At 35.6% G+C, this 14,350-nt stretch overlaps 1 protein-coding gene and 1 long non-coding RNA gene across 4 annotated transcripts in view; one reads left to right on the top strand and one right to left on the bottom strand.

Annotated features, from left to right (window-relative positions):
* The window catches only part of LOC109068543 (neural cell adhesion molecule 2-like), a 454,473-nt gene that overhangs the window by 224,879 nt on the left and 215,244 nt on the right, over positions 1–14,350 (bottom strand). The gene's annotated exons all lie outside the window — the stretch shown is intronic.
* LOC122141297 lies at positions 7,268–12,185 on the top strand. The gene is made up of 3 exons (XR_006157680.1): positions 7,268–7,361; positions 10,869–10,919; positions 11,937–12,185. It is a non-coding gene; the product is annotated as an uncharacterized LOC122141297 (long non-coding RNA).

Genomic DNA, 14,350 nt, shown 5'->3' with positions numbered 1-14,350 from the left:
GTTTTATTATTTGAATGAATTACACTAGGATTTTTTTTTTTTTTTTTTTACTAAAATCCACCCATTCAAATAGAATCCAGAAAAAAAATTAAAAAAAAATAAAAAAGGGAAAAATAAAACTTATTTTTTGTGAAACCTTTAATCAATTGCTGATAAATTGTATGTTTCATGCAACCTGTTCTCATAAAAATACATAGGTGTACCTCTGTGCACTTTTTGTGCAACACTGTTTTTACGTACTTTATTGCACGTTTCGCCGCAGTTTCAAAGATAAATGTCCACTGAGTGGCGCTAAAACACTGGTTCAATTCATGAATCCTGGCACATTTTTATGACATTGAAATAGCTAAAGTAAGTATTGCTGTGTTTTATTATGTTGCTTCTGGCACGTATTATGGGGGTTCAGAATTCAAATATCCGGGGACTGTCGCTAAAATTTAATGCTCTATTGTGTTGGAAATATGCCCTACACCAAACCCAACCCCAAACCTACCCAACAGTATTAACAAATGCAAAACTGATATAAAAACGCATTTGCTCATGCAACCAGGCCATTTTTACTTCCTTATATGTAGATCTGAACTGCTTTGTCGAACTGTGGCTACACAGGTTTTGAACCGGAATTCCTTGCCTTTCAAGTAGGCTACGTCTCCTTACTCCGTGAGCTACCTAACAAACCAAACACCTATGAAAACCCATAGATATGAAGCCGGATATGTGCGATGCTAACGTTCAAAAGCATCAGTTTTCAAATCTCCCAGCATATTAACATTGTTTTGAAGTCTTAACATGATATTCTTCAAGTAATTGTGCAAAAATTACGCTTTATTATTCGAAAATCTGTAAATTTGTGTGAAAAGGAAAAAAAGGTGTCAGAGTTTTACTGCCTCTAGTGTTCATTTATTTTAGAAACTACAGTGATGTACTTATTGGTACATAAATTAATAATAATAAAATAAATAAATAAATAGTCTATTTAAAAATGAAAATATAGCCTAAATTAAGCTGTTAAATTAAGCAGCAGATAATGTTAGACATTTTAATTTCCTATAAACTAAATAAGAGTACTAATTGTAAAAGCAAATGTATAGCATTTTTTATTTATATATTTTAAGTTTTAAATAAAACAATGATTATTTAAAATATGTTTTACAATGCATTTCTTTTTATTTATTTGTGAAATTTACTAGATTTTTTTTTTTTTTTTTTCGGTGTATGATTTGAGATTTTTGTCTTCCCATGCTTCAGAAAGAATCGACATAATGTACTTTCCTGTGCATTTAATAGTCCTCTCCCTAAAGAATATGTGATTTGTACCGATGGGACTCTCATCTGTATGGTATTTGTGGAAAGTGTCCTGTGCAGACACAGTTCACAGGGCGTTCAGTCAGAGCTAAGGACTGCTGTTTTGATCTGCTGTCATCTCAGCTCTAGTTATGCTGGTAAAGTGGGCAGGGACTGGCACAAGCCATGTGGATTGGGTGAAAAGGTACATCAGGTACATTCCACACCTGTCCTCCATCCCAACAATGCTGCATTAAACATGCCTGTTTACTCCCATTTTTGTCTGAACGCCCATCTGGCTGCTGGAAACTCATGTATGAGCTTTCATGTGGAGCTGATCACAGCTTTATTAGTGAAGCTGTTCATACATGATACATCACTTTGTGTTCAGTCCAAACGACCGTCACTGATGAATCTATTCACAGCAGTGGGGCTGGATTTACTGACAAACTCAAATTTGTCAAGTAAAAATGTACAATAAAGTACATCAACTACAGTTAAGATACTAATCACAAGCAATGGTTTTGGATTGTTCAATTTTTCAACAAATCAAATTGACCCTGTTTGAGTGGTTCTCAGGTTAACAGATTACTGAGTCAGTCTTTACTGTATGTCATGACTGGCTCAAAAAGAGCAAATAGACGTTTAGTATAACATGTTTAAAGCAAGCAAATTATCACGGGATGTCTGGGAAAGCATAACAAAGTAAAAAAAAAAAAAAAAAAATCAAGTATTGATTTTTTTTTAATCAGTTTATTTAAAAGGAGCAATTTGTGAAAACAAGTTATTTTTCTGAACAAGCAAATTATACTGACACTGTTTTAGCATAAAGCATCTAAAAAAATAAAAAAGAACAAGGAAGCCATAAAATGATGCTCAATCATGTTATTTTTACATAATTTAGATATTTTTATTTTTATATTAAAATCCTTATGTTACAGGAAAAATTTTGTATTTTTAAAACAATTGAGCTGAGCTTAACTCTTCCATACTGATTCAGACACAAAACATGGAGATTGTTAATTTACAGGTTTTTGCTGACCCTCTCTACCACAAACTGAGTAAAATGAACTAAGTGTTGATTGTTTTAAAAATTGATTTTCACAAACACAAGCAATTACTGCTGTGAGCACACAACAATTACAAAACACACAAACTGCATCATCCCACACACATCACAGTGAACCATGCTGATTATTCCCTGGCATTTGCATGGAAATATTTAATAAAACCTTATCAATCAATACAAAAGTGCTCACAGCAACTGCTAAAGCCAATTAGTGCACAACCGTAATACTTTTTTCCCCTCAGAAAACAAAGATTCAAATGAGCGTGTAAAAATGAGCGTGTAAAATCCTACAAGTGCCAATTATTAGTGAACACAGGGCGAAACCGATGGCCTACATACGCCAACCAATGGAAATTATCCTGCTCTCACACTCAGACCCACAACTGGCCATTAGTGAATGCAGATAATTACTACAAGTATGATTAAAACTACAGAGATGACTGCAGAAAATGAGAATTACACATGCATTATGAGGTTTCAAAGATGCAAACACACACACACACACACACATACACATATGTGTGCATTTATAACTTGTCATGACAGCACTTCATCTATTAAATAACCTGCTGCTAATGAATGGTTCATCTTCAGGTCCGTATGGGACGAGCACATTAAATTTCTGCAGAATTACACTATCCATCACTCATGGTCTTCACATCTCTCACCCTTGTGTGATTGTTTATTTAATATTCTGGCTTATTTGATGATGAATTCAGCATCCAATAGAAGCACTTAAATACTCTCAGCTCAATTTAACACATTTTAACATGCTTACATCCATTCTGGAGATTTTTAAAATTAGCAAAAAAAAAAATCCATCAGGACCTGCTCATCTTTCAGATACTTAAACAGATAGTTCACCCAACAAAGAAAATTACCCCATGATTCACTCACTCTCAAGCCATCCTAGGTGTATATGACTTTCTTCTTTCAGATAAATCCAAATTAAAATTAAATTAAAAATATTCTGGCTCTTCCAAGCTTTATAATGGCAGTGAATGGGTGTTATTTTTTAATAGTCCAATAAAGTGCATCCATCCATCATAAAAAGTGTCCCACATGGCTCCGGGGGGTGAATAAAGGCCCCCGAAGCGAATTGATGTGGTTTTGTAATATATATGTAGGACGTAGGAATATCGTAAGCTCCAGTGAAGAAGTGTCTAATTCAAAAACAGAGAGGAAAGAGAAAAACAAAACACCGGTCAAGAATTAGAAGTACAAAACGAGGTTTCTGTGAAGAAAAATGTCGGAGGATTTTGATATAAGCCTAGAGCAGACTGGTTTTCCTTTGCTAAACAAAGGACACTTTGCTTCCTTTACTCCTGTAAACAAAATCTTTTTTTCTCGTGAGACTAGCATATTCTCACTGGACCTTACGCTATCCCTACATCATCCATTGGAACATGACTCTCGTGTACACACGTACGACAGCTAGTGAAAGCTAGAGATTACTATTCATAAAAATTTAAATATGATATTTTTCTAAACCACATCGATTTGCTTCAGGGGGCCTTTATTCACCCGGAGCCATGTGGCACACTTGTTTATGATGGATGGATAGACTTTATTGGACTTTTTTTGGAGTATTAAAACATAACACCCATTTGCTGCCGTTATAAAGCTTGGAAGAGGCAGGACAATTTTTATTTTTTTTATTTTTTTTATATAACTCCGATTGGATTCGTCTAAAAGAAGAAAGTGATATACATCTAGAATTCCTTGAGGATGAGTAAATAATGGGGTAATTTTCATTTTTGGGTGAACACCGCCGTCAGGTGGTGAAGCCATCAGAAGTGTTCGAGTTGCCATATTGCTCTTCCCTACCGGCAGAGGGCATCAATGACTGACAGCAAAACCTTGACCAAAAATCACCCAATTTATAGTGCATCAGTCGCACGTTAGTTTGTATGATATGTGTAAATTGATTGTTACTTCAGATGTTATTCGTTGTGTTAATGGTATTTTCGTGCAGGACAAGCGATAAATTGAAAACTTCTCATCCGTCTACTGATGTTCTCTACTGTAAGGAACAACAGCTTTTTAATTAGCAAGGAAATTACGACATTAAGATCTCTAAATATTTCTATGAATTTAATAGAATGTATGGGAATACTAGGGAATGCCAATATGGCAATGCAGAGGCTTCACTTTCTATGATATCTTGAGCAATCCAGTTCTCTGTTATTGATCAGTGGGTTGAGCTCTTTTCCCAGTCTTGTTCTCTTCCCACATGACTTCCTGCTTCTATTCTACTGTTCTTTTAGAGAAAAAGAAGGCTGCAGTCTTTGGCTAACATTCTGGCAAGGTTATCCTGAAGTAACAGTATAAGCAAACGTTCTTCCAGTAATGTTAATAGAACATTCATTCAAAGTTATCTGGTCTTCAAATGCAACATTCTTAAAATTTTATTTATACATTAATCATGAAACAGTTTTTTTTTTTTTTTTTTACTGAAACGATTTAGTTGGACGTTCATCTAATTTTTTAAAATTTTTCTTTTAAAGTTACTTCTAGTTTCAAACAGTGGTGGACAGTAACAAAAAGGGGTGTGCAGTAAAGCCTGTATTTGTATCTGTAACAGGTTGGTGAAGCCATCAGAAGTGTTCGAGGTTGCCATATTGCTCCTTCCCTACCGGCAGAGGGCATCAATGACTGACAGCAAAACCTTGACCAAAAATCACCCAATTTATAGTGCATCAGTCGCACGTTAGTTTGTATGATATGTGTAAATTGATTGTTACTTCAGATGTTATTCACAATGTTAATGGTATTTTCGTGCAGGACAAGCGATAAATTGAAAACTTCTCATCCGTCTACTGATGTTCGCTACTGTAAGGAACACAGCTTTTTAATTAGCAAGGAAATTACGACATTAAGATCTTAATATTTCTATGAATTTAATAGAATGTATGGGAATACTAGGGAATGCCAATATGGCAATGCAGAGGCTTCACTTTCTATGATATCTTGAGCAATCCAGTTCTCTGTTATTGATCAGTGGGTTGAGCTCTTTTCCCAGTCTTGTTCTCTTCCCACATGACTTCCTGCTTCTATTCTACTGTTCTTTTAGAGAAAAAGAAGGCTGCAGTATTTGGCTAACATTCAAGGTTCTCCTGAAGTAACAGTATAAGCAAACGTTCTTCCAGTAATGTTAATAGAACATTCATTCAAAGTTATCTGGTCTTCAAATGCAACATTCTTAAAATTTTATTTATACATTAATCATGAAACAGTTTTTTTTTTTTTTTACTGAAACGATTTAGATTGAATTTTTCTTTTAAAGTTACTTCTAGTTTCAAACAGTGGTGGACAGTAACAAAAAGGGGTGTGCAGTAAAGCCTGTATTTGTATCTGTAACAATCACAAAATTATTCGTATCTGTATTCGGATAAAAATGAAAGTAGGGGGAGCTTGAACCAGAACTTCATAAAGTTATCTTTGATAAGACCCCGCTATTATGTTTATGGTATTACAGCCTTTTTTTAATTTTTTTTATTAGTTATCACTGAACAAATATGCCATGTTTAACTAATGCTTCAAGATGCAGTGTGGTTGTGCTTCTAGCAACATGAGTTCGAGTCTCAGCTTGGGGACCTTTTGTGATCTGTTAATAAATATTTAAATATCTTCTAATTAAAACAGTAAGGTTTCCTATGAAGTTTAGAAATATGGTAATTGATTTAAGTAATTTCCAGGAAATGCATGGAAGGCAACTGCAAAACAGCTCGGCCCATTTTATTTGCACTTATTTCATTCTTTTAAACTCATTTACTTCACACACTTGTTACTGCATTGTAATTTTAGAGGTTTATGTAAAACAACATGATTTCCTTTGGCTCATCGTATTCTGTGCAGTTCAAAAAGAATTTAACTTAAGTAATTTGCAGGTCTGGAAAAGTAGGCTATGGAAAAAAGGGAACAGAGTATGGAAAAAATTGTTTCGACTGTTTGCCCTATTCAGTGTTGTAAAATATAAAATAATTATTAAAATGTATAATTTCTAAAAATACATTTATCTTACAAGTAGAGAGATTTTCACTTCAATAAACAAATGTGTGTTTGCCACTCAAACCAGCAAAAGATAAAGAAGCAAACATGTAGTCCTAGTAAAAAAATGTATCAGTATCTAAGTTGATTATTAGCCTACTCTTGACAGAGAGCTGGTTTGGTTTTTGAGAGATGGAGATGTGCAGAGACGGCAATGCTGCTGTTTGATAGGTGACTGCACTTTGCTTATTCCATTCATTCGTGTATCGTATCATATCCTATAAGGTTTAAATCATTGACTTTTAAATATACACAAATAGTAGAATGTGTATGATGTATTATTTTAGGTAGGCCTAATATAACTCTTGCCAAGCTCTGATTTATGAGAGATGCACAGAGAGGCAACAGCAAGCCGTGTTTGATTTGCACTCTTTTCATTCTTAAAGTTTACATTCATTCACTCACACACTCATCATTGCGTGAATTTAGAGGTTTGTGTAAAATATTGCGCTGAAACTCCTGGCTCACCTGTGAATCTAGCAAACACGTGCTGCAGCCTCAGCCGAATATTCGGGCAGAACTATTCATTATCTGTTAATTGTTTTAAAAGCCATTATCCGTGCCTTTCCGAATAAGGTATTCGGCTTCAGGCACACCCTGTCATGATATGCTGCCGGAAGGAACGAAGGAGCTATGGATAAACAAAACTCATTTATTAAATCCAACACACAGGGTAAATCCACACTTGGAAGGGAAGGAAGACACACATACACAACTGGTAGACCTGACAAAGGAGGAGCACACAGACTGAAACTAAATACATGACTTAACAAGGTAATTGGGAGGAACGCAAGTGAACAGAATGACTAATTAAGAGACAACGAGGACAGGAACAGGAACAGCCAAATAAGAGCACATGAGGGAAAAACTGGGTCGTGGGGAGCACATGGGGAGCAAAACACAAAGACAGTCCAATCCTGACACACCCCTAGTAACAAGGTATATTTCCTTCATTACTGTAAGTATATTTTACAACTATCTGTAGCTGGAGTAGTTTTATTTTGAGTAACTTTTACTTCACTACATTCCAAAGCATAAGATTGTACTTTTACCCCACTTACTACTTTTATATTTTGTAAAACATATAGTTACTCCTTTTTTTAAAATAAAGAAATCATCACACACTCCAAGATACAAAAGCGGTGTCCAATTCATGAACAAACTGATTCCTTTCAATGAACCTGTTAAATTGGTTCACAAATAGCACCAAACAATTAATTTGTGCATTGGAACTTAATCTGATGTAAAGGGCTTTCTGCTTAAACCAACTGAAATGCTTGAATTCTGACACGTCCACATCAATATCTGTGTAGGTTTTAGCTCCAATATATATATATATATTCTGTGAATCAAAAAGTTAAATGTGTCTAGAATAGTTATCCTTATCTGCAGTGACATTGACATAAATTATAAACAAAGTATGAAAAATGTCCTGAGTTTTCATTTTATTAGATTTTTTACAAAAAAAATAATTAATACCAAGTGGTATAAATTATACCAAGAAAATCAGACAATATAACTGTCTATTAGCTAGTTGATGGTCACGAGGTAATATGTTAAAATAAAGTAGTACATATTTTTATTCAGCCACCTAGATAGATTACATTTGATGGAAAAGCAAAGTATGTGATGTTCAGAACATGGTAATTACTGTAGTGCGAAGCATTTTACAAAAAGTGGCTGGGCTGTTTTACCCAACAGATTAGGTTAAAAAAAAAAAGTCATTATGAAAATACAATTATATTTTCCTTAATAAAATGTAATCCCTAACAGCAGGCCTTTTTCTCATATCATATACAGGTCCTTCTTAAAAAAATAGCATATTGTGATAAAAGTTCATTATTTTCCATAATGTAATGATAAAAATTAAACTTTCATATATTTTAGATTCATTGCACACCAACTGAAATATTTCAGGTCTTTTATTGTTTTTAATACTGATGATTTTGGCATACAGCTCATGAAAACACCCAAAATTCCTATCTCAAAAAAATTAGCATATTTCATCCGACCAATAAAAGAAAAGTGTTTTTAATACAAAAAACAAAGTCAACCTTCAAATAATTATGTTCAGTTATGCACTCAATACTTGGTCGGGAATCCTTTTGCAGAAATGACTGCTTCAATGCGGCGTGGCATGGAGGCAATCAGCCTGTGGCACTGCTGAGGTGTTATGGAGGCCCAGGATGCTTTGATAGCGGCCTTAAGCTCATCCAGAGTGTTGGGTCTTGCGTCCTTAACTTTCTCTTCACAATATCCCACAGATTCTCTATGGGGTTCAGGTCAGGAGAGTTGGCAGACCAATTGAGCACAGTAATACCATGGTCAGTAAACCATTTACCAGTGGTTTTGGCACTGTGAGCAGGTGCCAGGTCGTGCTTGAAAAAACGAAATCTTCATCTCCATAAAGCTTTTCAGCAGATGGAAGCATGAAGTGCTCCAAAATCTCCTGATAGCTAGCTGCATTGACCCTGCCCTTGATAAAACACAGTGGACCAACACCAGCAGCTGACATGGCACCCCAGACCATCACTGACTGTGGGTACTGGACACTGGACTTCAGGCATTTTGGCATTTCCTTCTCCCCAGTCTTCCTCCAGACTCTGGCACCTTGATTCCGAATGACATGCAAAATTTGCTTTCATCCGAAAAAAGTACTTTGGACCACTGAGCAACAGTCCAGTGCTGCTTCTCTGTAGCCCAGGTCAGGCGCTTCTGCCGCTGTTTCTGGTTCAAAAGCACATGCCTGTGCACGGTGGCTCTGGATGTTTCTACTCCAGACTCAGTCCACTGCTTCCGCAGGTCCCCCAAGGTCTGGAATCGGTCCTTCTCCACAATCTTCCTCAGGATTCCGGTCACCTCTTCTCGTTGTGCAGCGTTTTTTTTGCCACACTTTTTCCTTCCCACAGACTTCCCACTGAGGTGCCTTGATACAGCACTCTGGAACAGCCTATTCGTTCAGAAATTTCTTTCTGTGTCTTACCCTCTCGCTTCAGGGTGTCAATGATGGCCTTCTGGACCGCAGTCAGGTCGGCAGTCTTACCCATGATTGCGGTTTTGAGTAATGAACCAGGCTGGGAGTTTTTTTAAAAGCCTCAGGAATCTTTTGCAGGTGTTTAGAGTTAATTAGTTGATTCAGATGATTAGGTTAATAGCTTGTTTAGAGAACCTTTTCATGATATGCTAATTTTTTGAGATAGGAATTTTGGGTTTTCATGAGCTGTATGCCAAAATCATCAGTATTAAAACAATAAAAGACCTGAAATATTTCAGTTGGTGTGCAATGAATCTAAAATATATGAAAGTTTAATTTTTATCATTACATTATGGAAAATAATGAACTTTTTCACAATATGCTAATTTTTTGAGAAGGACCTGTATAGTCCTGCAAATCTATTATTATCAGAGCATGTGAGCAGAGCATATAAGTGTTGCCCAGCACAGTTATTACACCATGCAACTCAACAGAATGCACATTCATAGAGCGTAATATTAAACAAAGCATCACACCGCGCAGTGACTACAGCTAGAGGGAGAGTGAAACCTGCGTGCTGAACAATGCTGGGTGGGGCGGCACACCATATATTTTTGGCTCATATTTTTGACCGTCTTTCTCTTTTGTACCGTCTTTTTCTATAATCTTTGGCATCCAAAATTTCGGTGCATCCCTAGTATTTATCATAGAGAACTTGCATCCCTAAATTCATTCTTTATAAGCACTCCAGCTTCTGTAACACATCCATCCACAACAATAATACATCTCAACACAATTACTGTCAGACTTTAAATCATCTGCTGCGAGCTCTGCTGTCCATATTATTATTGAATGAGAACTATGATAGTTTAGTGCAATAAAAGTTTATAGACATTTAGAGTATCTGTCAGTGAAAGGCTATACTAGCAGTTACCTTAAGACCAACTACTCAACTAGTTGACTTTGAAAGTATCTAGTGTTGCAGATCAGCAGTAAAAAGGCTTTTGTACTGCATTTGAGTGATTGAGATGAGAGGATTATAAAACAGGAGAATAGTAGATGACAGAATGACGTAAGTATTTGTAAATCTGTTATCTAAACTAACTAGCCCGAGGCTCAGCGTGTAATCGGGTGGGTTTAGAGCACTGTTAATCACATCACATCACACACAACTGAGACATATTGATTCATGTGACTTCATCTGGATGTCACATCACATGCATTTCACTGCTAACAAAGCGTGTGACAACAACATGGCTGTGTTTAGAATAGAACACTTGTGTACTTTATAGAGCATGCAATATGTATTGCTTTTTAGATACTGTTTCAACTTTACCCTCCATTTCTGGTAATCTAGTAATATTAGTAATATCAGTAGTATCTCATTCTTAACTTATTATTTGTCCAAACAGAAGTTATGTTATACTTTATATATACACATTACCGTTCAAAGCTTTATGGTCACTGTGGATTTTTTTTTTTATGTTTTAGAAAGAAGTGTCTTATACTGAGGAAGCCCTTTTCCATCACTGAATAAAAAAGGTAACTGCAACTTTTTATCTCATAATTCTGACTTTTCTCAAAAGAAGAAAAGTCTGTATTGTGAGATAAAAAGTCGCAATAACTTTTTTTTTTTTATTATACCATGGTGAAACAGGCTTCTATATTTCTGCTCACCAATGCTGCATTTATTTGATAAAAAATAAAAACAGTAAAAACAGTAAAACAGGAACAGTGTAAAATATCATTACATATAAAATAACAGTTTTATTTGTGAATATATGCAATTTATTCCTGTGATTAAAGCTGAATTTGCAGCATCATTACTCCAGTCTTCAGTGTCACATGATCCTTCAGAAACCATTCTAATATGCTTAGTTGCTGCCCAAGAAACATTTCTGATTATTAGCATGTTGAAAACAGTTTGTATTTTTGAGAAAACCATGATAGACTTAATTTTTGTGGATTCTTTGATAAATAGAAAGTTCAACAGTCACGCCCCTGGACTCATTGTGTTGTGTTTTCCCTGCATCCCAAAACTGAAAAATGCTGCCTTCTAAGGACGCATTCCAAGGTAGGAAGGCATCAAGGCACATCCGAATTCAATGTTAGCTTCAGTTACTGTCTCCTGAGATGCCTTCATCTGGCCGATTTTTGAAGGCAGCATAGATGTATCCTTCGCTGCCTTTGATATCCCACAATCCTGTGCGTTACATTCAGTGACAGTTAAGCAAAAAATAAAGATGGCGTCTGAAAGTTGCGCTCGGTGGTCAGTTTGTGTGTAAATGTTTTGTTTGATTGATCAAAGGTTTTTTTTTTCCACTTTTGATGTAATTTTTTAGCGAGAAATTAATATTGCAGTAATGAAATATCCACTTAGTTATCACCAAAGCTCTCTATATTTAGCTGTAGATCATTTAACCGTTACACTGCCTCAGAAGCCTGTCCAAAATCAGTTTCGTGTGGTGCCTTCGTGCAAAAATGCTGCCTGCAAAGTCATTGCCTGATACAGCAGCGAGGCAGCAAGTCACTTGCCTAAGTTTTCGGATGCAGCTCTAGGTGTGACGTGTTCCCTTTTTAATAAGTCATTCCTTACAGCTGTGTCTTCCCAAGCATCATGTGTTTAAAAGCTCCAGTCATTTCAGATTGTGTTGTCGATTATACTTTTTGAATTCCTCCTTGTTCCCGGTTTCCTGTGGATTATTAAATAATTTGATAATTTGATTGATCGTGTTACTCCAGCGACTCCTCGTTCCTCTCCTATGGATTATGACACATTATCAATGTCTTTACTGTCACTCTTGAATGTAATACAATTTAATGAATGAATAATTCAACAAACTTTTCAAACTACAGTATGCTAAAAAGATGTTAGTGATTTTAATACAAATAATTTTTATTATACTATTATTTATATTTTTTTAATTTTTTTTGTGTAAAAAAAAAAAAAATTTTTTTCAGGAAACAGATTAAAAAAACACCTCATTACCATCACTTTATTCATCAAACAGGAAAGTTAAAGTCAAATTGAGCGCATCGCATTGTGTGGAATACATGCAGTGTTTGCTCTGTAAACTATACATTTTATCTGATATAACAGATCATGTGCATATACTTCACAGTATGCATACTCTGCATGTATTGCATCAGTATGTTAGTACACTAATCCAAACACATCCTGTGTGCCATCTCTCTAACAAGTAATAGTATTTGTTCATTAACACAGACATGATCTCTCATATGTTGTCCTCAGATGTCATTAATCTTAATGCAACAGTTACATTTTCAAGCCGTACATCATTTGGTCCTCTGAGATCTCATTTTCAGCAGTACGGATGAAGAAACAAGCTTGTATTTTTCTCAGAGACAGCGGTGGTATAATTGTAATTTGGGGATCACATTCTCGTACACAATGCTACTCACGTTTTATGCTTCTCATTCACATAAAACCATCACTCAGCGTAATAAACACCCCAACAATGTGATTTATTTCAGCCGCCGACTATAAAACGACTTATTTACACAGCAATCAAGGGACGACTTTTTTGAAAGCAATCAAGCTTAAAGAAATATTTCAAGTAAAAATGAAAAATCTGTCATCATTTTCCCACCAGCATGCTTTCTTGCTTCTGTTGAACACAAAAGAATTAAAGGGAGAGTTCAATATTATTTCCAAAAATGAAAATTTGCTGTTAATTTGCTCACCCTCAGGCCATCCAAGATTTACAGTAGATGACTTTTTTCTTCAGTAGAACAGTAAAGAAGATTTTAGCTGAAACGGTGGTCCTTGGTGATTCATGAAATGCAAGTAAATGGCTACCGGCACTTTGTGAGTCAAAAAAGCAACACAAAATTAATCTCCTGGTGATATATTGAGATCTTACAAAGCGAAATGATCTGTCTGTACAAGAAACTGAATATTATTTACCTCATTATTACTTGTAATCCATAGCCTCAGTCTGGTTCGCAAACAAATCATTCTTTTGAACCGGTTCTTTTGATGAATTAGTTGAACTTGTTCACCAAATCAGACCGAACCTTCTAAAACAGTTTGTGGCTCGAGCAGAACATATCTACAAGTTACTCAATCAAAACTCACTTTTGGATGTCTGACAGTCACTCCGACTCAATATGAGCCAAAAGAAATGAGCCAATATACCGGCGTATGTGATCCTATGATGAATGAGCTCATTCAGTGCTCCAGTTCCTCCAACAGTAATTGAACTGAGGAAATAGTTCCAACTCGGAATGAAGAGTTGAGGAACTTCTGATACGAGCATGTTGGAACCAAACACTTGAATGAAGGGAGGAAATTAATGTGTTTATGGTTTCTCAAGGTTTATGTGAAAAGGTGACTTGTTTAAGACTAGTTTAAGACTAGTTTATTCACTTTATATGCTTTTGACATGTAAAACAACTGAATTTCACATCATTTTTAGGTGCTTTAATCATATAATTGTGTATACCGTCTGTTACGTCACTGCATTCACTAAAGAAAAAAAGTCACCTACAGGGATGTGCCCGAATAGCGAATCCTTATTCGGAAATGCACGGAAAACGAATAACATATTCTAAGGAGCCATTAAAGTTTCCGTATACATCAATTCCTTTCCTAACATGGTCCATCCCTTGTCACCTACATCTCGGATGGTCTGAGGGTGAGAAAATTAACATCAGATTTTCATGTTTGGGTGAACTAAGCTCATGTGCTTGACAGACCCTGGTCACTGTTTCATCATATGATAAAGAGCAGTGTGAACATTGTTTTTCATGTTCTACAGAAGAAAGTCAGTCATACAAGTTGGAAATGACACAAATGTGAGTGAATGTTTTTTTTTTTTTTTTTTTCACATAAAGCTTGTATACATAGCAGTTCTGTTGAGCTGAATTGATGCTGATGGTTTCCTACATGGAAAAACACACATATTTAACATAATCATTGTGGTTTGCTGTCAAACGCTGTCATGGAAAAA

Source organism: Cyprinus carpio, chromosome A1 (genome assembly GCF_018340385.1).
Source record: "Cyprinus carpio isolate SPL01 chromosome A1, ASM1834038v1, whole genome shotgun sequence".
Classification (NCBI taxonomy): Eukaryota; Metazoa; Chordata; class Actinopteri; order Cypriniformes; family Cyprinidae; genus Cyprinus; species Cyprinus carpio.
This window is presented reverse-complemented; position numbering and strand designations above follow the sequence as displayed.